Genomic DNA, 25,624 nt, shown 5'->3' with positions numbered 1-25,624 from the left:
GACTAGCATTCTTTTCTAGAAGTGAAAAAGGGTGTTTAGAGAGGTTATGTGGCTTTCTGAGATCACTCAGCAAGCCAGTGAAGACCCAGGTGTGGAACTGGTCTCTCCATGCCCAGTATCCTCCCCACTTTACCACATCGCCTGCCAGGATGTGCCCACACTCCCCACCACACCCCTGAAAGGGCCAATGCCAAGGCAAGCCCAGGGCTATTAGCATACACCCACCACATCCTACATCACAAGATAGATGGCTAGGTGGAGCCCGTCAGAATAGCTCACTTGGAAGTGAGCTGCTCAAAAAGTTGCATTGATGAGCTTCCCCTTGTAGAACGCTAAATATTTGCAATAACCACTATTTTGCTGTGAATCGATTTCTGTCAGGAAATCCGAGTTCTTCTGGGTGGCTGACGGCATTGGTTTTGTGCTGGGTCGCCTTTCTGACAGCAGCATTTAAAGGTTAGATATTGATTAGCAGATGGATTGCTCCTGGATGTTATGACCAAGACGAATTTTGAAAATGAAGCCATTTAAAATGTGTCTCAAAACCTAGTTGCCTCAGAATATTAATAAAGTAAAATTTAAAGGAAAAGAAATTGTGGATTATGAATGATGGTCCTGGGTTAATTATTGGGACAGCTGTGATTTTCTCCATTATTCTCATGACATTTTCTTTCTTCTCTATTCAAAGAAGAGTCACGGAGCACCTGCTATTCCTGAAAACTGGCCTGGCCTCAGGTGTACAGACACAAGGGGATAGTCCTTTTCTCTGGGACCAGACTTGCAAAGGGAGAGATGCGTCCACCCCGGCTCTGCCGGGTGATTTGCACCTTTCAGTCAGCAAACATCTGTCTTCTTTCCATGTGCCTACTATCCCAAAATGCCTCCATTTCATGAAGGCACATTAGTGGAATTAAACATAAATTGATCAAAATCATATAATAAATGGCATCCTGCTTCAGGGATTGTTCCTAGAGGAGACGAGTTCCCCTCTGGCCCTCTGGTGGCTGTCAGCCTCTCAAGGCTCACACATGAGTGAATTTGTGCCACTGAATGTATCAACATGAAATAGCATTTGGTGATAGGATAATACATTTACATAACTGAATATATTTGTGTCAATAATGTTATAATTATGTCTAACAGCTATATGACAAATACGCATATACACGAAAACATGATTTTACAAGATGCTTACTGAAAGCGGGTTTTAATAAAGGATACATACACGTGACCTCAAAATGATGGCCTGGAGGCGCACAGCAATGATGAAATCAGAGGTTGGGATAATCATAGTCTGAGCGAAGTGTTAAAAATCTAAATAGGCACTTGGTAGAGAAAAATCCATTTAAAATGGCATAAGAGAAAACAGTGTTGTAATATCAGAATGATTTGAGCAATTTGAGAACATAATTATGACCTTAGGAAGCGGCATATTTTCTAGTTTGTTCTTTTCAGTGGCTGTGCAGTGCCGTCTCATCACCAGCACGCTGGTATCCTCAGCTCCCACATATTGATCTCAATAGCGTTTTTCCTTAGCGGTATCCAGGGCTCATTCAAAGAAGCTGGGTCCATGTCTGGGACCAGGGGGAACATCAGAATGGCCTGAGACATCTTGCGATGGCCAGAAAACCAGGCTGCAGCCCAAAATGCCTGGCTGTTGCTAAAAGAACAAGGGAGTTGGCTGAAAAGGAAAGGGGTCCCTCTGGTCAGGTTGTAACAACTTGGAGATCACAAAAAATAACTAGGGCTATGGTTGGCGATTTAAAAGAACAAGGGGTGGAGTTCCGGTTGTGGCTCAGTGGTTAACAAATCCGACTAGGAACCGTGAGGTTTCGGGTTCGATCCCTGGCCTTGCTCAGTGAGTTGAGGATCTGGCGTTGCTGTGGCTCTGGCGTAGGCTGGCGGCTACAGCTCCGATTTGACCCCTAGCCTGGGAACCTCCATATGCCATGGGACAGCCCTAGAAAAGGCAAAAAGACTAAATAAATAAATGAAAGAACAAGGGGAGTCTGTGAAAAGCCATGAGTCTTTAATGATCAAAAAGGAAAATTAATATGTGTAATGACAAATCTAGGTGTAATTCAAAGAAAGGATTTTTAAAAAGGATGTTTCAGGAGTTCCCGTCGTGGCGCAGTGGTTAACGAATCCGACTAGGAACCATGAGGTTGCGGGTTCGGTCCCTGCCCTTGCTCAGTGGGTTAAGGATCCGGCGTTGCCGTGAGCTGTGGTGTAGGTTGCAGATGCGGCTCGGATCCCGCGTTGCTGTGGCTCTGGTGTAGGCCGGTGGCTACAGCTCTGATTGGACCCCTAGCCTGGGAATCTCCATATGCCGCGGGAGCGGCCCAAGACCAAGAAATAGCAAAAAGACCAAAAAAAAAAAAAAGGATGTTTCAGTAAGTAGGTAAGTTTGGCATATATGGGATTCTGTTTCCTAACTGAAGTTCAGTATATCTGATTATGAGTTGAAAAGAGCAGGTAAGTTTATTGTGAATAAGTCAAAGATTTCCAGAAGTGAAGGAACTGTACCAAAATGAGGAAGGGCCGGTCTCCGAAATAACCAGGTAGAAAGAGGGCTCATAACTGGTGGTGCAAGTTAATGGATTAGCCAGATGTCCCAGGAGAACGGCTGATAGATTCAGCTTCTCTATGACCCTGTAAATGACACGGAATGCTAATGAGACATAATGAAGTGAATTGTAAACCGAGGCAAAACACCATGTACCCAAAATTCAATGGACGTGGAAGTGAAGCTGTGTGACCTCGGGCAGGTGAACCCTCACGCCGTGGTAAATGTCCACTCTCCCGGCCTGCCTTCTCCTGGGGACGACGGCACCTGGCTCATCCTCTGGGGATTCCCTGGCTCCCACGGAGTGATTTTTTTGCAGCGCTGTTATTAACAGTGCGATTAAGGCAGGTGAGCCTTGTGGCTCTGGGGCACGGATTCCTGGGCCCATCAGTAACTGGGGGCGAGTTAGATTAGGTAGCTTCCCCTGGGATGTCATCCAGCTCCCTGTTCCAACACCAGAGCTGGCCAAGCCGCCAGGCCTCCAATTCTGACCTATAAGTGAAGGTTTTCTTGCAAACATGAAGCTCCGTTACTCTGCTTGTAAAAATATCATGATTAACAGCAAAGCCTGTATTGACACATGCACTGAGGCACATGGCATGACTGCCCATCGGGGACCTACTGTCCAGCACGGGGAACTAGGCTCTATATTCTGTGATCATCTACGTGGGAAAAGAATCTGAAAAAGACTGGATGCGTGTATATGTGTAACTGAACCACTTTGTTGTACGGCAGAAATTATCACAACCTTGTAAATCAACTAGACTTCAATAAAACTTAAAAAATAAAAATAGGCGTCCCGGTCGTAGCTCAGTGGTTAACGCATCCGACTAGGATCCATGAGGTTGGGGGTGCAATCCCTGGCCTTGCTCAGTGGGTTAAGGATCCGGCGTTGCCGTGAGCTGTGGTGTAGGTCGCAGACACAGCTCGGATCACACGTTGCTGTGGCTCTGGCGTAGGCTGGCGGCTACAGCTCCGATTGGACCCCTAGCCTGGGAACCCCCACATGCCATGGGTGCGGCCCTAAAAGGTCAAAAGACTAAATAATATAAATAAATAAAAATTTTTTAAAAGAGCAGTGCCCGTAAAGCTTGGCAGCCTAAGTCCATAACCCTGGCTCCACCTTTAGAAACTAGTACCCTGGGCAAGTTCTAAAACTTGCAGCTTCTCATCAGTTTCCCCATTCATTAAAACAAAGGTGACAATCTCTACTGCACGGGCTTATATTGAGAGGCTGAAATGAATTAACACACAAGAGCTAGGTTTTCTTTTCTTTCCTTTTGTGGCCACTCCTTGGAATATGGAGTTCCCTGGCCAAGGATCAGAATCAAGCCGCGGTTGCGACCTAAACCACGGCTGTGGTAACAACAGATCCTTAACCCACTGTGCCCACCCAGGGATCAAACCTGTGTCCCAGTGCTCCCTCCCAAGATGCCGTCAATCCTGTTGAGCCGCAGTAGGAACTCCTAGCTAGGTTTTCTTTTAAAGAGAAGTCAAAGCAGTGTTCCTACCAGACTCTGTGGAATTTGATATCTCACAATCCTCATTAGTATTTGCATTCTCTCCACCCTGCCTTCACATGTTGACAGTGTTTGGGTGAGTTCAATGAGGCTGGTCTCTGCAAAATTCAAGTAGCAGAGGCGCCTGCCAACCAGATTTGCTGACAGACTTAGGTCCAGGAGAAAGCAATGAGCAGTCTGGCCTGGGAGTCGCATCCTGCGAACGAAATAAATCCTGAGAAAGCTGAGGGCGAAACCTGCATTCCCCCATCCCATCACCCTCCTCCAGGGACCAGGCTTAGGCCCGGCCTCGACGCCTCCCTCCCCTCCGTCACCCTCCCGCCCCAGATGAGGTTCATCAGGGCGACGTTTCCCATGACTCCTGCCTTTTTAAAATGCGCTTGGCACAGGTACAAGCTCCCATGGATGCTACAGGGTCCCCCAGGCACCCAGTCCACTCTCCCTGCCTGCTTCCTGCCAGAGCTGAGAATAGAACAGGAGACCCTTGATGGGTCTTATCTGGAACATCGTGGCACTCAGAAACTATTTGTTGGAGGAAGAGAAATTGAATAAATAAATGTCTCCATTTTCTACCATCAGCAGATAAACGTGACAGGAACATTTAGGGGAGGGGGACGTCCCCTGCTTAGAAATGTATGTGGACATCTTTGCAGGGGTTCCTGAGTTGAACACAGAACGTTGGCATTAAAATGACCTTAAAGATCATGAAATCAAACCTCTTTATTTTACAGATGGGGAAACTGAGGCCCAGACATGCTAAGCCTGTTGTTAACCAGGCAACCAGGATGGTGAAGGCATGTAAATCCGTGTTTTCTGATCCACTTTAAAGAAGCTGGGAGGTCCCCATTGTGGCTCAGCAGTAACAAACCCAACTAGTATCCATGAGGATGCAATCCCCGGTTCAATCCCCGGCCTCACTCAGTGGGTTAAGGATCCAGCTTTGTGGATCTGTGACCTGAGGTGTAGGTCACAGAAGCGGCTCAGATCTGGTGTTGTGGATGTGGCACAGGCTGGCAACTGCATCTCTGATTCGACCCCTAGCCTGGGAACTTCCATATGCCACACGTGCAGCCCTAAAATGCAACAACGACAACAACAAAGTAAGTTGGAAATGTTTAGTTCTCTTTCTCTGGAGAAGAGAGCATTAAGTGGGGGCGTGCATGTTAAATTTTTTATGTAATGCACAGCCCTTAACCACCAGGTCACCAGGGAACTCCACATGCTGATCTTTAAAAGTCCAAAAGGCAACAAGAAGAGCTTCTTAAGGAAACAAAGTATTCAAAGATGAAACAGTCACCCCTGGATGCTGAGAAGTAACTTCTAGAGAGAAAAGAAGCACCAAAACGGGAGCAAAGAAAATGGCCAAAATGATAAAAGCAGAAAATACAAGTGCAGAGAGGATACAGAGCAACCAAAACCCTCAGACACTGCTTGTGGGAGAAGTAATGGCACAACCGCTTTGGAGGACTGGTGGATGGTTTTGAGAAGGTTAAACTTAACGTCTACCCTGTGATTTAACAAATTCTCTCCCAGGAATAGACTCAATGGAAATGCACACGCGTTTTTCACTAAAAGACATACGTGAGATGTTCATAGCAGATTACTAACAGCCCCAACTTGGCGACTCCACAAATGCGCCTTAACGTTAAAATGAAGAATTAGGTTTTAGTACATTCACACAATGGAATGCTGCACAGAAGAAGTCCAAAACTTATTCTGTAATGCACTAGAAAATACCTTCAGCTTTGTGTCCATATGGTCTTTCCAACTTTTGTCCCTGCAGTGCAATGCAGCCATAGATAGTGCAGAACTGCGTCCGCATGCATGGCTGTGTTTCAAAAAAAAAAAGTAAAACTGGGAGTTCCCTTCGTGGCTCAGCAGTTAACAAACCTGACTAGGATCCATGAGGATGTGGGTTTGATCCCTGGCCTCATTCAGTGGGTTAAGGATCCGGTGCGGCCCTAAAGAGCAAAAAAAAAAAAGCAAAACTTTATTTATGAAAACAAATGGAAGGTTGAAGAGCCCTAGAATGCCAACCCTCCAATAATCAGTAATAAAAATGGACAATTTGCGGGGAGGGAAGAGAGAGAAATTAGGAGTTTGAGATTGACACATACACACTACTATACATAAAGTAGGCAAACAACAAGGACCTACTTACAGCACAGGGAATTATACTCAATATCTTATGATAACCTGTCATTGAAAAGAACCTATCTATTGATCTATAAACTGAATATATAAATCCAGCTTATATACATATTAACGGAATGACTTTGCTATACACTTGAAACTAACACAACCTTGTAAATTAAAAAAACCTTATAAATTAAATACACTTCAATTTAAAAAACCAAACAAATATGACCCTCATTCTACTTTTATAAATAAAGTTTTATTGGAACACAGAAATATGGACACTCTACAGCCATAGCCAGCAATATGGGTGAATCTCATACAGTGTTGGGCAAAAGAAGCAGACCCAAGAGCAGGTACGACATGATTCCATTTAATGAGGTATGAACACCGTCACTGCTCCATTGCGGGTCCTAGAGGTCGGGATGGTAGTTGTGCCCCTGCAGGATGAGGATTCCATCTGGGCCCTGAGTATGTAGTGTGTTCAGTTTTTGAAAATTCATTAAGGTGCAGAGTTAGGTTACATGTACTTTTTGAGTGCATATAAAAAGATCCTTGACTTTAAAATAATAATATTTACCACTAACGAGAAAAAATAGGTCTTCCCACCATGGCAAAGAGGGTTAATGATCCAGCGTTGCTACAGCTGTGGTGTAGGTCACAGCTCCAGCTTGAATTTGATCCCTAGCTCTGGAACTTCCAGATGCCATGGGTGTGGCCAAAAAAAAAAAAAAAAAAAAAACAGAAAAGATACATGCACTCCCAATATTCATAGCAGCATTATTTACAATTGCCAAGATATGGGAGCAAACTAAGTGTCCATCAACAGATGAGTGGATAAATAAGATGTGATACACACACACACACACACACACACACACACACACACACACACACACACATACACACACACTGGAATACTATTCAGCTATAAAAAAGAATGATATTTTGCCATTTGCAGCAACATAGATGGACTTGAAGGGCATTATGCTAAGTGAATTAAGTCAGACCGAAAAAGAAAATACAGTATGATATCACTTACACAAGGAATCCAAAAAATCCAGTAAACTAGTCAGTATTAAAAAAAGAAGCAGACTCATAGAGAACAAACTAGTGACTACCAGTGGGGAGAGGAAAGTGGGGAAGGGCAAGATAGGGGGACAGGAGTAAGAGCTACTAATGCAAGGTTTAACATGAGCCACAGGAATACACCATACAATGTGGGGAATATAGCCAATATTTTATAATAACTATAAATGGAGTACAACCTTTAAAAACTGTAAATGACTTTACTGTACACCTGGAACCTATATAAAGTTATATAGCCATTACACTTCCATTTTTAAAAAAGGAGGGGTTAGGAGTTCCCACTGTGGCACAATGGGATCGGTGGCATCTCTGGAGCACTGGGACACAGGTTCGATCCCCAGCCCAGCACAGTGGGTTAAGAATCTGGTGTTGCCACAGTTGTGGCATAGGTTGCAACTGATGCTTGGATCTGATCCCTGGCCCAGGAACGCCACATGCCATAGAGCAGCCAGAAAAGCAAGCAAACAAACAAAAAATGTTTTCAATAAAAAGTTCAAAAATAAATAGGAGCAGGGCAGCTCCTGGCTTGTGGTCTCCAGTTTATGACTAATCCCTGGTCACAAAGTTGGAGGATAAGAAAACTGGGACTGAAATCCAGGTCTCCAGCAATCAGTAAGGACAAGGAATTGATACTGGATGACTATTTCTGTGTGCGAGCCAACCGTAGCAGTCTTCCTAGTAACTCTCAGGGAGGGAACTAGTGAGGTCATTTTTGCAGATGAGAAAACTGGGGCCCAGGGACGGTATGGATTCAGCGAGGCTCATCCTACTAGTCACCTGCTGCAGAAATGTCATCTGAGCCCAAGACTGTTTGATTCTGACCCCATGTTTTTAAGCTGCTCCTCAAGTTTTAAACGTAAATGTGATGCTTCCTATATGAGCACCGCGTGAGCACAAAAATAAACTGTAAGCCCCATGCTAAGAAATATTATCCAGTTATCACTGGCTTTGACTGCCGGCAGCCAAGGCTGCTAAATCTCATTATCGGGTGGCTATGCCGGCTGCTTCTGGGCAAACACTGGCAGGGACACAGCTGGAGGGGAGAACAGAGACGGGCCCTCCGGGGCGTTTTCACTGTGCTTTCTCTCTCTGAAGCAAGTCGGGTGAGTGGGAGTGGGGCAGAAAGGGGACAGAACCAAAAAAAAGGTGGGATGGTGGGTGAGGCAGGCACACTGACCAGTGGAGGGGATTGTCCCAAGCTGAGCGAGCTTGAACCAGAAATAGGAAATGAAACCAGAAACCAAATCGGAAACAGGAAGCCATGTCTCCTTCTGGAGCCACTGGCCCCTCATGTTTGGTTTTTTTGTTTTGTATTGTTTTGGCTGCACCGGTAGCATGTGGAAGTTCTCCACTCCAGGATCGAACAAGCGCCATAGCAGCAACACAAGTTGCTGCATTGCCAGTGTCAGATCCTTAACTCACTGAGCCACCAGGGAACTCCTGCCTCTTCCTCTGAGATCAATCCTCCCTCCTGCCATCCCCTGCCTCCAATGCTGGTTGTAAAAAGCAAGATAAAAGGTGCTTCTTCATCCCACTAAGGGAGGTATAGGATGAAGGTCTGCCTTTCAGCATTTTGTGACTATTTTAATTTATTTTCAACAGTTAAAAACTGGGAGTTATAAGGAGGAATCTTCAATGCACACTGCTAAAGTGAAAGAGGCCAGTCTGGAAAGGCCACAGACTGTACGGTTCCAACTGTATGACATTCCAGGAAAGAAGAGAGACTGTGAAGAGACCAGTGCTGGCCAGGGATTCCTGGGCAGAGGGGGAGTAAGTGAGGAGGGATGAAAAGGTGGGATGGGGGGGGTGCGGTTAGGGCAGTGAAGCCACTCTGTATGTCACTGGGTTGGTGGATACATGTCATTATGCATTTGTCAAAATGCACAGAAGAGGAGTTCCCTGGTGGCTCAGGGGGTTATGGACCTGGTGTTGTCACTGCTGTGGCTCAGGTTCAGTCCCTGGCCTGGGAATTTCCACATGGGGTAGGCTCAGTCAAAAAAAAGAGAAAAATCCATAGAATATACAAAACAAAGAATGAATGTAAACTATGGACTTTAGTCAGTAATGATGCATCAATATTGATTCATCAATTATAACCAATGTACCGTACTAATGCGAGATTTTTTTTTTTTTTTGTCTTTTTGTTATTTCTTGGGCCGCTCCCACGGCATATGGAGGTTCCTAGGCTAGGGGTTGAATCGGAGCTGTAGCCACCAGCCTACGCCAGAGCCACAGCAACGAGGGATCCGAGCCGCGTCTGCAACCTACACCACAGCCCACGGCAACGCCGGATCCTTAACCCACTGAGCAAGGGCAGGGACCGAACCCGCAACCTCATGGTTCCTAGTCGGATTTGTTAACCACTGCGCCACGACGGGAACTCCTAATGCGAGATGTTAATAACAGGAGAAATGGGAATGGGGCGAGGAGAAGGTGGTAAGGGGAACTCCCTGTACTTTCTGTGCATTTTTTTCTGTAACCTAAAACGGCTCTAAAAAATAGTCATTAACATTTTTTTTTGTCTTTTCTTTTTTTAGGGCCACACCTGCGGCATATGGAGGTTCCCAAGCTAGAGGTCGAATCAGAGCTGCAGCACCAGCCTGTGCCACAGCCACAGTCACGCGAGATCTGAGCCACATCTTCAACCCACACCACAGCTCATGGCAACACTGGATCCTTAACCCACTAAGCAAGGCCAGGAATCTAACCTCCATCCTCATGGATACTAGTTGGGTTTGTTAACTGCTGAGCAACGATAGGAACTCCACGTTAACTTTTTTTTTTTTTTTTAAATTAGGTGAGTTCATGGAAAAATCTGGATTTCTGGCTTCACTGGAAAAATCTGTTCAGGGAGCACAGAGCCTGCTGCATTCATAGGCCTGCCAGAGTCTAGCAACAATCACTCCCGTGAAAGAAGCACAGCTTCTCCCCTGGGGCTCCCTCTGTGAGGACACCCCACTTTTGCCACAGCCTAAACAAGCAGGTATCACCCTTTTATGTTTCCATCTGGACTTCAGGGTCATTGAGTTCGGGATCCCCAGGGTAAGAGGAGTAATTTAGTGCAAAGAGTATCAAACTGGATTCCTCTGGGACCTTCCTGCCGCCAGGGTTATCAGGTTTGGGGGAGGGGTGTGGGCTCCGGGCCCCTCCCTGCTGCTTCTCCTTTATCTGCTGGTCCTGCTGGACTTAATAACAAGATGGACTCCAGGAAAGTGGTCTGAGGGTAAACACACGTGCCAACCTCTGGACTAGCCCAATGCCTGGAAAACAGGCTCCAAAGTGTCCGGCTACAGGCGACTGCTCAGAGGCGGAGGTGGTGCTGCATCTCTTGATTGCCCCTCGAATGTTCCATTAGACGCCGCAGTCTCCATGTGTGTCTTGCCACTGGCAGTTCATCATGGTGTCACCACCCATTTCTGATGTGACTCATCCTGAGAAGTGTTTCCCGCTGGTGGAGCATCCCCCTCCCCATCTGTGCAGGATGCCTTGTTTGCTGGACCAGCCTCATCCTCCTCCCAATTTAGAGTTAAGGCCCAGAAGGTTAATCAAAAGAAAATAAAAGCCTGCAGGCCTAGCGCATGCCTGTTGTACCTCAGCAGGTTATGAAGCCGACTAGTATCCATGAGGATGCGGGTTCGATCCCTGGCATTGCTCAGTGGGTTAAGGATCCCACGTTGCTGTGAGCTGTGATGTAGGCCACAGGCATGGCTCTAAAAGCAAAAAAAAAAAAGAAAAAAAGCCTTAAACATTTGGTCTGTAAGATGCACTAGGAAAATGAGACCCCTGCAGAAAACCTTTCAGAGAGCTCACTCTTGCTATAAATGCGAGAAAGGCAGGTGGGGCCCCAGGGGCAGCTTCCTGCCTCTGGAGGCTCTTCAGAGACTCTGCCACGAAGCTGCTTTCCATGTCCAGGCCCCAGACGTGGAGTCTCTGCCCAGCCAAGAGCATGCTCTGTGTCTGCTCTGAGTTGCCCCCATATCACACCGCTCCCTGCACTTCAGGCTGCTCTCAAGTGCCCTTGTGATTAGCCTTTACTCTTAGGAAAGAAGTTTTCATGAACTTGCTGCTTCGCTAGGGTGTCTGTCTGCTACACGTACCCTGTATCTATCAGCTACTTTCTTTCTGTAGCTTGTCTATATAATAAATGCATATAGACACCCACATAGATACACATATACACAGATACTCAGCCACAGCATCCTAGAAACATTTATAAAGAAACCATTATATGCCAGACCCCGCGAAGGAAGCTGGTCCTTGTCCTCAGGAAGCTCATCCTATCAACGGAAAGATAATCATGTGAGAAAAATAACTACCGTCGGAGGTCCACACGTACTGCGTGGGAAGCACAGGAAGAGAGGGGCGGGCCTGGGGCCAGGAGAGCACAGGAGGGAGCAGCTAAACCCTCCCCCAGAACTAGGGCAACAGCTCAGAGGTGAAACCTGAACCAGTCTGGAAGAACAAGTGGGTATTTGACCAGAGGGGCGGGGCATTGCTGACAGAGGGCACCACCTGGGCAAAGGTGTTGTTGGGGTTGGGGGAGAAGCTGGTGGCTCTGGGAGCTGGCAGGCAGCGATTGCCTGGGCAGAGAGACATTTTCCATCTGAGAAAGGGCTGAGCTTGGGCAGCCGCTTAGTCCGGGGCATTAGGGTTGGTGGGAGGGAAGCTGAAACTTAATCCTCTTATCAGATCAGCATAGCCCAGTCCTGCCTCCGCTCCCTGCTCCTGTCAGCAGCTCAGCACAGGGTGGGGGGGAACCACACCCACCATTTGTCCTGCGCTGGAGGGAGCTGGCAGAAGAGAAGTCACATGGGTACAAGTGTGTGCTTGTCACCTGTTCCTACTCCATGATTTATTAGGGTCGGCTGTCCGATTTGTGCCTCTTCCTAGATAAACTTCAGCGTCATCGTCCCGTGTCAGGGCTGGAAGGAGTTGGGAGCAGTTTTCATCCCAGTCCATGGCTTTGGGGAGGGTAAATGAACATCCTGAAATTATACAAAATTGTGTTAGCACGACACGTTTTTCCTCGGGGAAGGTCTTCAGCTTTTATCAGGGCCTTAAAGGGGCCTGAGACCTTTGCTTTGGGAGGAACAACCACATAAAACCTCCCGAGACCCATGAACGCGTTTCCCCAAGCACAGAATTACAGTGAGAAGCAGCACCGAGACCAGCGCGGGCCTTGGACAGTCGGTGGATCTGACTCTATGTCCAACCAAAGAAATATGTATTCCAAAAAAACCCACTAAATTCAAAATAAAACAAACATGGTGATCTTTGACAATGCTTGAGGACGTAGTGTAACCATCAGAATAGCAGGGCTACGTGGTTTTTCCATTAGTATTTCTGTTTCCATGTTTTATTATCTTTATACTTTTTTTTTTCAGGGCTGGACTCATGGCATATGGAGGTTCCCCGGCTAGGGGTTGAATTGGAGCTGCAGCTGCCAGCCTCCACCACAGCCACAGCAATGCTGTATCTGAGCTGTGTCTTTGACCTACACCACAGCTCACGGCAACACCGGATCCTTAACCCCCTGAGCGAGGCCAGGGATAGAACTCGCATCCTCATGGATACTAGTTGGGTCCATTGCCGCTGAACCACAATGGGAGCTCCTATCTTTTTACTCCTTAAGGGGTTTCCTCTGGGCCCCTAATCTGCAAATGAAATATTGAGGGAGCAGAGCAACCTGAGGGGGGTGGGATTTTGTTTGTTCGTTTGCTATAAAATAAATCAATAAATCCCTCAGGAAGCCTGTAACAGAGATTAAATGCATGACATGTCACGCCATCACCATTAAAGTAAAGCTGATCTCATGATCCCAAGGGAGTAAAACATGTTTTTCACTGGGTCCAGGGTTAGGCAAAATAAAACATGAGTCAGAATTTTTAAAAAGTAAAAATAACAACAAAATGTTACGGATGCCAACGGCAAGTCTGTCCCGGATATGTGCACTTGAGAACCTTCTTAGAAGGCAGAGCATCGGCCTCAGGAGGTATGCAGAGACGGCTAAGGGCCAGCCTCCAGGCTGAGTCAGAAACCAGCACCTCAGGCAGCTCAGAAGCAGGCTGGGGAGCAGGGACCAGGGCTCTGCTGGCCCCCGATGTCAGAACTCAAGTTCATTCACAGGGTCACGGAGGGGAGAGGGAAGACCGTGACCCTCAAATCCTATCCTAGGAATTGTCTACAAGATCAGTGAGTGGGTTTCAATCTTGCTCTATTTAAAAAAAAATTTTAAATATTCAATTAAATTTATTTATTTATTTATTTTTGGCCACCCTGTGGCATATGGAGTTCCCAGGCCAGGGATCAGATCTGAGCCACAGTTGGGACCTAAGCTGCAGCTGCAGCAATGCGGGCTATTTAACTCACTGCGCTGGGCCAGGGATCAAACCTGCGTCCCAGCGCTCCCAAGATGCCACTGATCATTGCGCCATAGCCGGAACGCCTACCCTGCTTACTTTACATCTTGCCAATTATTCCAAGCAAAGAATGCAATTCCTTCAGGGTAAAGACAAAAAAAAAAAAAAAAAAAAAAAAAAAAAAAAAAAAAACCCAAAACAACCAACCCAGTGTTTGGTGCAAGGAAATCACTCTGCATTGTGTGGCTGTTCAGGTCTCTTGGTCGACCTGTTACTGTCAATCCTGGTTCATTCGCCCCCACGACAGACCAAGGCTCAGGGTCATCTTGCATGATCATCATTCCTCCAGTCTAGTGCTGCTTTTCTTTTAGTTTCCTATCAACATAGCCAACAAAAGCATCTCACGAGCATCAGTAAGGAACACAAACAGGTGAGACTCAAATTTCCCTAAATACTGCACCCGCTCAGCCTCCTTCACCAAGTCCCCGAGGTGCTGAAATCAGGCAGCTCTAAATAGGGATGCTGAGCTGCCGTCCTCAAAAGCTGCTGGGCCCTTCTGAATTTCTGCCTCACCTCTAAAATGAGATTAATAATGGCTACCTTGGGAGGAGCTGGTGAGACTGGCTTTTCATTTGGTCGTTAATGCATTCATGCATTCAGATATCTGAGCACCAGCTCTGGGCCGAAGAAGGAGTGGGCTGAGCCAACCCAGACACTCTTCCCTCTTCTCAGGGAATTTAGACTCTAAAAGGGGAAGTCGTCCTGCCCGCAAATGATCCCAATAAACCGTGTCCACGCTGAAGCTGGAAGAATTGCCAAGAGGAGAGGGGCAGGGTGCTGGGGGAGGGGTAAGGGTGCTGGGGGTGGGGGAGGCAGGGATACAGCAGGAAGTCCTCCCTCCGGAGGAGACACCAGAGCTGATGAATGAGGAGGGGGAGGTAATTAGGCAGAAGCAGGGGAACTCTACTCCAGACAGAGGAAAGAGCACACGCCAAGGCCCCAGGATGGGGACCGCAAGACATTGGCTGAGGAAGCAGAAGCCTAGCGCAGCAGGAGAGCAGAGCGATGGACAGAGTGATCGGATGAGGCCCAGGGCTGCACTCCGAAGCAGCTTCAGAAGTCCTTCCAGGAAAACAGCCAAGGGGACAGACACTGCTGAGCCTGCTAAAGAGTTGCCCAAATCAGACACACCTTCAGAAGACGCAGGGTGGGTAGGACCCCGGTGACAGAGTTCCCAGTGAATGTGAGGGGGCTAAAGCCACTCACCTTGCCTTCCTTTTATTTTTTTTCTTTTTTGGCCGCCCCAAGGCTCACGGAGTTCCCAGGCCAGGGATCAGATACGAGCATCAGTTATGAGCTACCCCGCAGGTGTGGCAACGCTGGTTCCTTAACCCACTGTGCCAGGATCAAACCTGTGTCCCAGCGCTCCCAAGACAACACCAATCCCGTTATGCCACAGTGGGAACTCCTCCTTGCCTTTCTTTTATACTGTGAAATCCATCTGGGGCCATTCTGAATGGCCTTAGAATAGACAACTCCATAGACCCTGGGGGGTTTGCAACTTTTAAGTATCTATTAACACTCCTGTTACTGGTTGTAAGGAACTCAACTAGGATCCATGAGCATGTGGGTTCGACCCTTGGAATCAGTGGACTGAGGGTGGACTGAGGGTCCAGCACTCAATCAGTGGACTGAGGGTCCAGCACTGCTGTGAGCTGCAGTGTAGGCCGAAGACTCGGCTCAGACCTGGCACTGCTGTGGCTGTGGTGTAGGCCTGCAGCTGCAGCTCTGATTTGACCCCTAGCCTGGGAACGTGCATATGCCACAGGTGCAGCCCTAAAATAAATAAATAAATTAATTAATTAATTAAAAATAAAAAGGTACCAAGTATGTAGAGATTGGGAGTCAATGGTGTGTGTAGGTGTGTATGTTGGGGCAGCATGGTGGTAACGAATGGAAATAAAAATTCTAGTTGGCTGTAATCACAAGGAAAAACACCCGGGATTTGGAGTTGGGAGACCTGAGTCTGCCACTGGTTAGCCGTTGTGGTTACGGTTAGCTACACAACCACAGCCGTCTCAGAGCCTTGGTTTCCTCACCTGGAAAATGGGGCGAAGAGCGATCCCACCCTGGGGTGTTGGGAGGGTCAGAGTCACGCATTCTTCATCTTCTGGCTGCTAAAGAACCCTACCGTGAGGTTCAGAGATCTGCCTTCGGAGGTCCGAGCCTTCGGAGGGGAGAGAAACGAGGGGCCAGATCATCACACAGCACTGAGGGGGGCACAGAGCAAAAGGCACACGCTGGCATGAGTGGATTGCAGAGGGAGGCTGCTGACCCCCGCCCTTATCCGGCTGTTCTAGCCCCAGCCCCCTGCAGGTCCTTGCCTGGAGGCTGTCTCTGCCCCCTGGAGCCTGCAGGCAGGAGGTGGGGAGGGAAGGAGGAATGACCTGGCAGCGGTGCCTCTGCACTGACGCTCCTTGTGCCCTGAGCAGGCTGACCCCAGGTGAGCGTCCCCTGCTCTCTCAGAACATCCCCGCAGCATGGAGACCAGTCACCCCCATGATTTGCTTATCATGCCCCTATAGTGACTTCTTCCCAGCCTCATTTCACTTTCCCAATCTGTTTTCTTTCTCTGTCTACTTTTTTCTTTCTTTTTTTTTTTTTTTTGGTTGACCCACGCACGTGCAGTTTCTAGGCCAGGTATTGGATCCAAGCCACAACTGCAACCTAAGCTGTAGCTGAGGTAATGCCATATCCTTCACCCACTGTGCTGGGCTGGGGATTAAACCTGCGTCCCAGTGCTCCCGAGATGCCACCGAGCCTGTTTCGCCACAGCAGGAGCTCTGTCACTTTCCCAATCTCTTAACAATACTTTCTGGGATCATGTCCCCATAATCTAGCACTCGCATCCTTGTCTGGGGGCCTGTTTCCGGGGAAACCCACTGGAAGGTACACACTCAATCCTGCAGGGAAGAGAGTTGAGAAGCCTCTGACCCGGGCTCCTGGGGCTCCAAAGGTGAAGCCGGCTGACCACCCTAACCTGGGCATGCATAAAGTGCCTACGTTAGCATCATTATTAGTAGGAGGAATTGACCACAGCATGGACTTTGAACTAGGGCAGGTCCGTGAACAATGTGTTATGGTTCCAATGACAGGAAGTGAGAGTCAGCATTAGTCTAGACCAAGAAATTAAACAAAATAAACCTTTGTTACAGATAGTTGAGAAGCCCAAGCTTAGAATGTCCTGTTCCCTTCTTAACTATGCTTTTTTTTTTTTTTTTTTTTCTGTTTCTTGCATCCACAAGCTAAACAATGGTGCTTTGTCCCAAGTCTCTCCCAGGATGGGTCAACCTAGAGGAAAATAAAGCACAAGGGCCCTCGCGTGGAATTTAGCCTCAGGGCTCCGGAACCATGGGATGCTCCGGCCTTCGGAAGGACCCTCTCTGGCCTCCAGCTTCCCAAGGACGGGCTCACGTGCTGCCCCTCGCGAGGGCTGGGAGCCGCATCAGCACAGTCTGTTAATCGCCCTTGGCACAGCCGAGCAAGCAGCTCCGGGAAGCCAATTAGTGGAACAATGTCTAGAAGACTGAGCACCACATAACATCAGAGGCAAGGGGCGATGGCACTTTATCAGCCAGAGCCAACCTGTTAGCACAGCTTTGAAGACGTTTCTAAGAATAGGCTGGAAAAATCATTAAACTCGACATGCAGCCTTTCTCCAGCCCTGGCCCTCCACAGTCACCACGCAGCCGGGGGCCTCATACTCTGTAGGTGCTGGAGGAAGTTTTTAGATACGTAAGAGAAAAAACACGTTATGATTTCTGTTTTGCACCCAGAGCCTCTCCATCTGTATGGACTCCTTCCCCTCAGGATTCAAACCAAGCCCTCGCTCCCTGCTCACAGTCCGTCTCCTCCTGTCTCTCCCCACCAGGCACAAAGCTCTGGAAAGAATGATCCTCGCCCTTACTCTGTATTGTATTTACCCTCCAATACCTGACTCTGCTCCGGCCCCACCACGCCTCCGAAACTGCCCTGGCCAAGATTTCCAAAGACCTTCTCAACCTTGAGTAAGCCCGTCTCGGATGTGCACTGAACTTGGCTCTCGGCCGTGGTCAGGGCCACTGACCTCCCTTCCTCTCTCCTCTGTTCCCTGCTCCGGACAGCACTCCCTCCCCATTTCCTTCCTGCCCCTGGACGGCAGCTCCGCCTCAGTCAGCTCTGCTCTTTGCTGGCTGTTGCTTAAATGGGTGAGGAAGCCGCAACAAGTCATGGCAAAAAATTAAAAAAAGAAATGGATAACCAGAAAGAAAGAAAAAAAGAAAAGAATGAAAAAAGACAAAGACAGAAAGAAAGAAAGAAAGAAAGAAAGAAAGAAAGAAAGAAAGAAAGAAAAGAAAAGAAAAGAAAAAAGAAAAAGAAAGGAAGAAAGAGAGAGAGAAAGAGAAAGAAAGAAATCTTAAAAAAAAAACAAAAAACAAAAAACAAAAAAACAGGTGTTTTCCAGGACTCTTTGGCACATTTTTGTTCTTCCTGTTGACACTCTTCCTGGGCGACGAAAAATTTACTTCGAATTCAATTACCACCCATATGCGGGTGCCTCCTACAGCCACGTCCAGTCTGGGCCCCTCTTAGCTCTGGATGCAGAAGCTCCCAGGTCTACACACCTGGCAGGCAGGATGCGTGGGTCTAGACCTCAGAGCCTGCATCTCCTCCCTGTCTCTGAAGGATGGTGAAGATAATGGAACCACTTCTTTCTGCTCGCCAGGCACCTGGGAAGGTTATAGTTCCACCACGGCCTGCCCTTTCTGGGCAAAGAGAGACTTTTTTTTTCATTGCATGGCAATAGGACCTGCAGGCTATGAGGAGAAAATGCCAGAGTTGGGCCACATGGGCTTCTCGCTCCTGCATTTGTTCTCCGTACTTTTTCAAAGCCATCGGGAGAATCATTTGTACTTCAAGTCTCTTCCTTATGAAGGTCTGGTCCCTTTTGAGGGTTCATCTGATTAAGACACCCCATCCAGGATAACCCCTTTAGATGAACTCCAAGTCAACTGGTCTGGGACCTTCACTGTCTCTGCAAAAGCTCTTGCTCCTTTTACCCAATTGCCGGAAGGAAGTCCATCCCATTTCTGGGCCCGCCCAGACTCACAGGCAAGGGGCTGTGCAGGATGCACACAGGAATTGAGAGTCCTGGGAGCCACCTGGGAATCCCGCCTAGCACGTCTCCCTGTTTAGGTCCTCATGGCATTTAGTACCCACTTGTACCTGGGTGTCACTCTGCTGTGGGGGACTGTGCAGTCTGCCACGCCTGCTTGGCAATGGCGATGGAGGCAGAAAGATTCTGCCCTGAGTTTATAGCTGGGCAAATACTCCAGTCAGATCGTCTCAATCCTGAACTTGTGCTGCAGAACTTTTTCTAACCTACTGGTTTTCAACTGTTTCGATCCCCTTTTGGAACACGTTTAAATCCTTCTACATGTGAGTGTGCAGTGCAACGTGTCAACTCTTCCTCCAGTTCTGGGTCACCTGTACAGTTGATAGGTACATTTTCTTCCTCTCAACCCAGGTATTAATCAAGAGTTATAAGGGGCAGGCTGATGAACTGAGGTCATTGAGTTTGGCACGACAGTTTCATTAACCACACAGCTCTTAAAAAACGTATTTAATTTCTTCATTGAACCAGCACTCATGCAACGTGGAAATTGAGATGTGGCATGTCTGTAACATTCTCTTTATCCATGAACTTAGTACCTCTCTTAAAAATGGAAATGAGGTTAATGAGAAAAACTTTCCCTATAAAACCATGCTAATTCTTTTTTTTTTTTCCCTTGCCGTTTAGGGCCGCACTTGCGGCATATGGAGTTCCCAGACTAGGGGTGGAATCAGAGCTAAAGCTGCTGGCCTACACCACAGCCACAGCAATGCCGGACCCTTAACCCACTGAGCAAGGCCAGGGAGCCTCAAGAATACTAGTTGGATTCACTTCTGCTGAGCCACAAGGGGAACACCCACCATGCTGATTCTTAATCATTGCTAATGATCATAAGCAGTCTGCTAAAATTCATAGCCTATTGCTTCGTGGAGGAGGGGGGGTTGATGCTATTATAATTATAATTTGTTCCTGGAATACACCTTCTTCACTTTTCTAAAGCTGTTTAGACTATTTGGAAACCCTGTTTAAGCATTCTTTCTGAAATCTCATTTATGTAAGTAATTGGCTTATATGAACATTTTTCCTAATAGATTTTCTAAAATAAAACTCAACACTTCTCCAAAACACCAAATCAGCAAAGTCCCAACAAAATTGCTGACTACTACTATGTATTAACTCACATACCTCCAAAGGGTAGCTAAATATACCAAGCTTGTGAAATACATTTATGGAACTTGTAACTGTGAAGACCCAAATCAGGTAAATCACGGCCTCCAGGTCAGCAGGGGTGGAATCTAGGCCATTTGTTCTTCTTTGTTCTTATGTTGAGATCTTTTCTTTACTCTTTCTGAGGCCCTGGAATTTTGTATCTCTAATTCCTCTTTCATCATAATGAAGGTGCCATCATTTTATTAAGGTCTGAGTAGACCAAAGGAGATGCAAATTAGCCTCAAGTATCTCTGGTCTCTGGTGCTGGTTAAAAGCCACTTGGGCTTCGGTCTTGATGAAATCCAGAATTAATGAAAGGTGGATAACAAGATCAAAGCTTATTTCTGATAATGAGTGTGCATAGTGTGTTGAATAGTTGGATTTGTCCATTTACTATATCATCAAATGTTTATCGCATCTTAGAAACATGTGGGGTTTGGGTAGTTTTTAAAAAGCATTTTCTTTTCTTTTTCTTTTTTTTTTTTCAGTTGCTCGCAGAAGTCCCTGGGCCAGCGATCAAACCTGTACCACAGCAGCGACTTGAGCCACATGGGTGACAATGCCGGATCCTTAACTCCACTGTACCACCAGGGAACTCTGATAATGCCACTGTTTTCCAAAGCAGGTGTGCCAGCGCCATTCTTGTCATCGGGAGTGTAAGTTTCTGAATTTCCACATCACAGCCAACACTTAAAATTGTTAGTCTTTGATATTCTGATCAGTCACATGGCTGTGTAGCTCTGTCTCACTGTGATATTAATTTGTATTCCCCAGTGGACAATGAGGTGGAACATTTCTGCGTTTTATACGTTAGCCATTTGGATAGGGTTTCCTGTGAGGTGCACGTTCACATCTGTGCCCACTTTTTTCTTACCAGGCTATTTGCCTTTTTTCATTTATCTTTATGATTTCTTGTGTATGCTGAGTACTAACCATCCCTTTTTAAAAATTGTATGTTACAAATACATGCTTCTACTCTGTGGCTTGTGGAGTTCCCTTGTGGCACAGCAGGCTAAGGGTCCAGCACTGTCACTGCAGCAGCTTGGGTGGCTGCTGTGGTGCGGCGGGTTCAGTCCCTGGCCTGGGAATTTCCACATGCCGTAGGTACAATCAACGCACCACCACCCCTTTAAAAAACAAAAACAAAAACCAAAAAAAAAACCAAACAAACAAAAAAAACCAAAGTTCTGTGGCTTGTATTTTAATTCTTTTAATAGTATTTTTTTGATGAACAGGACTTTTAATTTTTTGTCCTTTTTATCACTTCTCCTTTACATTTAGTGGGGTTTTTTTTTTTTTTTTGGTTCTATTGAGAAATCAACTTCAAAGTTATTAAGATACTCTAAAGTTATTAGGATCCTCTAAAAGCTTAGGTTTTGGCCTTTCAAATTAGGTCTTTAATCCACCTGGAACTGATTTTACATACAATGTGGGGGGGGGTATAATTTAAATTTTTTTCCAGTAAGGATGTCCTATTGCCCTATTTTACTGAAAACACTGTCCTTTACCTACTGCTACTTCTGTCATATATCAAGCCCATATATGTGAGGCCTGTTTTTAAGCTCTCCATTCGGTCTCACTGGTCTGTTTTTTTGTTTTGTTTTGTTTTGTTTTTATCTTTGCATAAATACCACACTGTCTTGATCACAAAAATACTAGTGTCTTGATATCTGATTTTAAAATCCTCCTAAAAATTTCCTTTTTCTCAAGAAGCAGTTTGTCATATTCTTCAAAATAAACTTACTAACACTTTGATCATGACTGCACTGAACCTGATTGGGAGGAACTGACATACACAAAATATTGATTTTTCGAGTCCATGAACATGGTATAGTGGTCCTTTAGATATTATTTAATATCTCTCAGTAAGGTTAAAATTTTTACCTTTATAAGGTTTGCACCTTTTTCATAGATTTATTCCATAGTAATTGATACTTTTAAAATTATACTTTATTATCTTTTAAAAATCTATCAATTTTTTTATGGAATAGAAAGTACAGCGATATTTATGTATTGATTTCTTTGTTATAATAGTGCTATAAATATAGATTCTTTAATGTACACATAGTAGCATCTGAAAAAAATGACATTTTTTTTCTTCCAATCCACATTCCTTATATATCTTTGTCTTCCTATTGCCCTAGCTAAAACCTCTGGTACAATGTTGACTAGAGGTTCAGACTTGCTCCTACTCTCAAAGGGAAAGCTTTTTTTTTTTTTTTTTTTTCGTCTTTTTGTCCTTTTAGGGCCACACCTGCAGCATATGGAGGTTCCCAGGCTAGGGGTCTAATTGGAGCTGTAGCTGCCGGCCTACACCACAGCCACAGCAACTCAGGATCTGAGCTGCATCTTCGACCTACCCACAGCTCATGGGTAATGCCAGATCCTTAACCCACTGAGCGAGGCCAGGGATCAAACCCGCAACCTCATGGTTCCTAAAAGGATTCGTTTCCGCTGCGCCAGGACGGAAACTCCTCAAAGGGAAATCTTTTAAATTTCATCATTTGTATCATTTGAACATATGAGATAAAGTTTGTTGTAGATTATGTGTTAACATGTTTTATCAAATTACATCTGGAAAATCTAAAATCCTTAAAAAGGCCTGGGCGTTGTTTTGAACTCAGATCTGGGGGAAAAAAAACCACGAGAAGTGAGTTGAGTTTGGTCCCATCAGCCTGTGCCAACTTCTTCCAGAAGAAGCTGCATTCATTCATTCAAAGCCTGGCACTGGAGTAGGCTTTGGTCTGGAGGAATACATCCAGAAATCTGGAGCTGGTTGGTTTTGTGAACATATCCAATAACGAAACGTGGCCTTATCTCCCTCCTTCTCCTGGCATTTATATAACCTGATTTCTTTAGTTAGGTCATTTTAAAATATACTGAATGCCTACTACAGCATCAGCCGTATAAAGCTGAACACCAAGTCTTGAGAAAACCTCCTCCTGGAGTTCCCATCATGGCTTAGCAGTAACAAACCCATGAGGTAACTAGGATCCATGAAGATACAGGTTCAATCCCTGGCTCTCACTGAGTGGGTGAGGGATCAGGCGTTGCCATGAGCTGTGACGTAGGTCGAAGACACAGCTTGCATCCTGCGTTGCTGTGCCTGTGGTGTGGGCCGGCAGCTGCAGTTCTGATTTGACCCCTAGCCTGGGAACTTCCATATGGATCAGGTGTGGCCTGAAAAGAAAAAGAAAAAAAAAAAAATAGAAGAGGAAGAAAAAAACTTCCTCCTGCTTCCCTCTAGTGACTGTCCTTTCCTCTTATGGACAGTTATTCTGCAGGATAGTTGACAGCCATGTTCTTCGATCCTCATTTTTTTTTTTTTCTTGTCTTTTTTGTCTTTTTAGGGCTGCACGCACTGCATATGGAGGTTTCCAGGCTAGGGGTCCAATTGGAGCTGTAGCCACTGGCCTACACCACAGCCACAGCCAACGCTGGATCCTTAACCCCCGGACGGAGGCCAGGGATCGAACCCTCGTCCTCATGGATGCTAGTCGGGTTCATTAACCGCTGTTTCACGATGGGAACTCCCTTTCCATCCTCATTCTTCAGGGAACACAGGAGACAACAGAGACCGACACGGGCGGAATAGATGACCACAGAAGCAATCCTGGCTTCTGCTCGTCTTAAGGATAATTCACTCGTGGGCTCTCAGGTCCTGGGCCTCTGTGTTGGGCTAGTAGTGCAGCAGAACTGAGAAAGTCCAGAAAACTAGACTGGCTTACATCTGAAATTTGCTGCCAGGGAGAAATGAACAGACGTAAAAGGTGAAGTGAGCCTCAGAGAAAGACCAGAGCCAGTGGGGTGAGTCTGAAGGAGGCCAGCGTTTGAAAGAGTTTGGAGAGAGAAGACCAAGCTATTTTAAGTGGCACCTGCCGCTGTGTCAAAAAATGACAGAGACTTGGGGAAAGAAAGTTGGAAGCAGAGTCTCTCTTAGGAATCCCTGCCCCTTTGATTTAAGCTGCTTTTGATTCTCTTTTGATGTTGGTCTTGTGTCTCTTCTGAGATGACGCAACACCAGCTAGACTACAGGCATGGATATGTGCAAATTATCCAGATTTAGGCTCCGCAAGTCAAATCTCGGCCCTGTCTTGTAATATTCATGTGACTGTGGCCTTCTCTTCCAGAACCAAAACACCTGCCTTAACGTTTTTGTAAAAATTAAACAGGACAACAGATGCAGGTTTTTGCTCAAGCCTTGCAGAATCACAATTGCTCCCGCCCCCCCTTTTTTTTTTTGGTTCCTCCATAGGAATTTGAAATTTGACTAGAGTCAGAAAAATGGGGGCCCCCAACCACAGGATGACGGGGAAAAAAGTCTGGCCGAAGGGAGAGACAACCAGTGGGGACACGCGCAGCCCAGCCTCTATTCCCACAGGCAGAAGTACACGGGGATAGACAAGGGCACCTTTATGCCTTCAGAAATATTGAAGTTAATTAAGTTGCTACGGTGCTAAAATATTTTTGTAAAAGAAAGGAGTATTTATTGATATATTACTTATCCTTTTTTTTTTTTTCAGGTGAGCATGTGTTCCTGGGCCAGGGAGTCAACGCGAGCCACAGCAGCAACCCAAGCCACTGCAGGGACATGCCGGATCCTTACCTCACTGTGCTGCAAGGAACCTATTTGTCTATCTTACTGAGAGCATTATTACTCAATATTGTCCTCAAACATTGTCAGATTGTGCTCACGGAGTCACAGACGGCTAGCCTGCCCCTCGGAGTTTCTACCGTGATGGACAAACTAGCAATCCCAGATGTCCACCAATAAACCCGTGAAGGCAGCCCAGCTGGATGCAGGGAGCACAAGTCTGCGGTCAAGGCTACCCCTCACTGCTCCTGAGCCTCAGGCCACCAGTTATCAGCACCTTGCCCTCCATGCAGCTGCCCTAGAGCACGTGCATGGCTGTCATGGCTAGATGTGTAAACATCCGAGCCCTCGGTGGATGAACTGAGACTGTCTCCTGCATCCTAGCACATCTATCCCCTTCTGCTAGTGCAGTGCCTGGCTCAGGGTGGAGTCAGCGTTTGCTGAATTCATTACTGAATTATCTGGAGTGCTCCAGAGAATGTTTTCTCTCTGGTCCTCCACTGCTCCATCTATGTGGGAGATGAGGCTCGGTTATCTCTAGATGTCCCTGACCTTGCCACCCTGCATCCCTAGTGCTCTGTATTCTTGCAGCGCTTTATCCCCCCTTCACTTCCTGCAAGTCGACTAGCTGCCAGGACCAGTAACCGAAGCCAGAGGGCTGACCTGAACTGCCAAGGGAGCCGCTGGCCTCCAGCCTAGTCCACCCCTACACTCCCGTGAGAGCTCACCCTGCCATGGTAATCTGCCCACGTTCCTCCTCTGGCAAAACCTTCCAAATACCAGCCTCTGTTGGTCAACTGCCAAACACCTGAAGCTGGCAGAGAAGGCCCCTCCTGCTCTGGTCCCTCCCCGCCTGGAGTCTTCTCCCCTGGTGACTCTTCTCATACGGCAAGCTCACCACCCTGAGGCCATCCTGAATCACTCAGTCTCTGGGACGTCCCTGTGGCCCTTCATCTGACATCAAATTGGCATATTTACAGAGTCGTCATAAGATGTCAA

At 46.6% G+C, this 25,624-nt stretch overlaps 1 protein-coding gene across 4 annotated transcripts in view; it reads right to left on the bottom strand.

Annotated features, from left to right (window-relative positions):
- Nucleotides 1-1,175: 1,175 nt before the first annotated feature.
- Nucleotides 1,176-25,624, bottom strand: part of LOC146403655 (uncharacterized) — a 93,481-nt gene continuing 69,032 nt past the window's right edge. The window contains exons 1-8 of one of the 4 annotated variants that reach the window (XR_014842970.1): nucleotides 17,664-17,831; nucleotides 15,770-15,897; nucleotides 12,146-12,296; nucleotides 10,903-11,021; nucleotides 5,977-6,047; nucleotides 4,078-4,282; nucleotides 2,527-2,652; nucleotides 1,176-1,681 (exon numbers count right to left, since the gene is read on the bottom strand). The gene's annotated coding sequence lies outside the window, so the exon portion shown is untranslated. Of the gene's footprint in view, nucleotides 1,682-2,008; nucleotides 6,048-10,902; nucleotides 11,022-12,145; nucleotides 12,297-13,877; nucleotides 14,046-15,769; nucleotides 15,898-17,663; nucleotides 17,832-25,624 lie in introns of those variants that run through there. The other 3 variants (XM_085021028.1, XM_085021026.1, XM_085021029.1) reach the window with 3 other exon arrangements.

This window comes from Sus scrofa, chromosome 4 (assembly GCF_054392235.1).
Source record: "Sus scrofa isolate SSC_HxYL_T2T_F1_AM1 chromosome 4, Sscrofa_HxYL_maternal_Yorkshire_Landrace_v2.0, whole genome shotgun sequence".
Classification (NCBI taxonomy): domain Eukaryota; kingdom Metazoa; phylum Chordata; class Mammalia; order Artiodactyla; family Suidae; genus Sus; species Sus scrofa.
The sequence above is the reverse complement of the archived record's forward strand: the minus strand, read 5'-3'. Positions and strand labels throughout refer to the sequence as shown.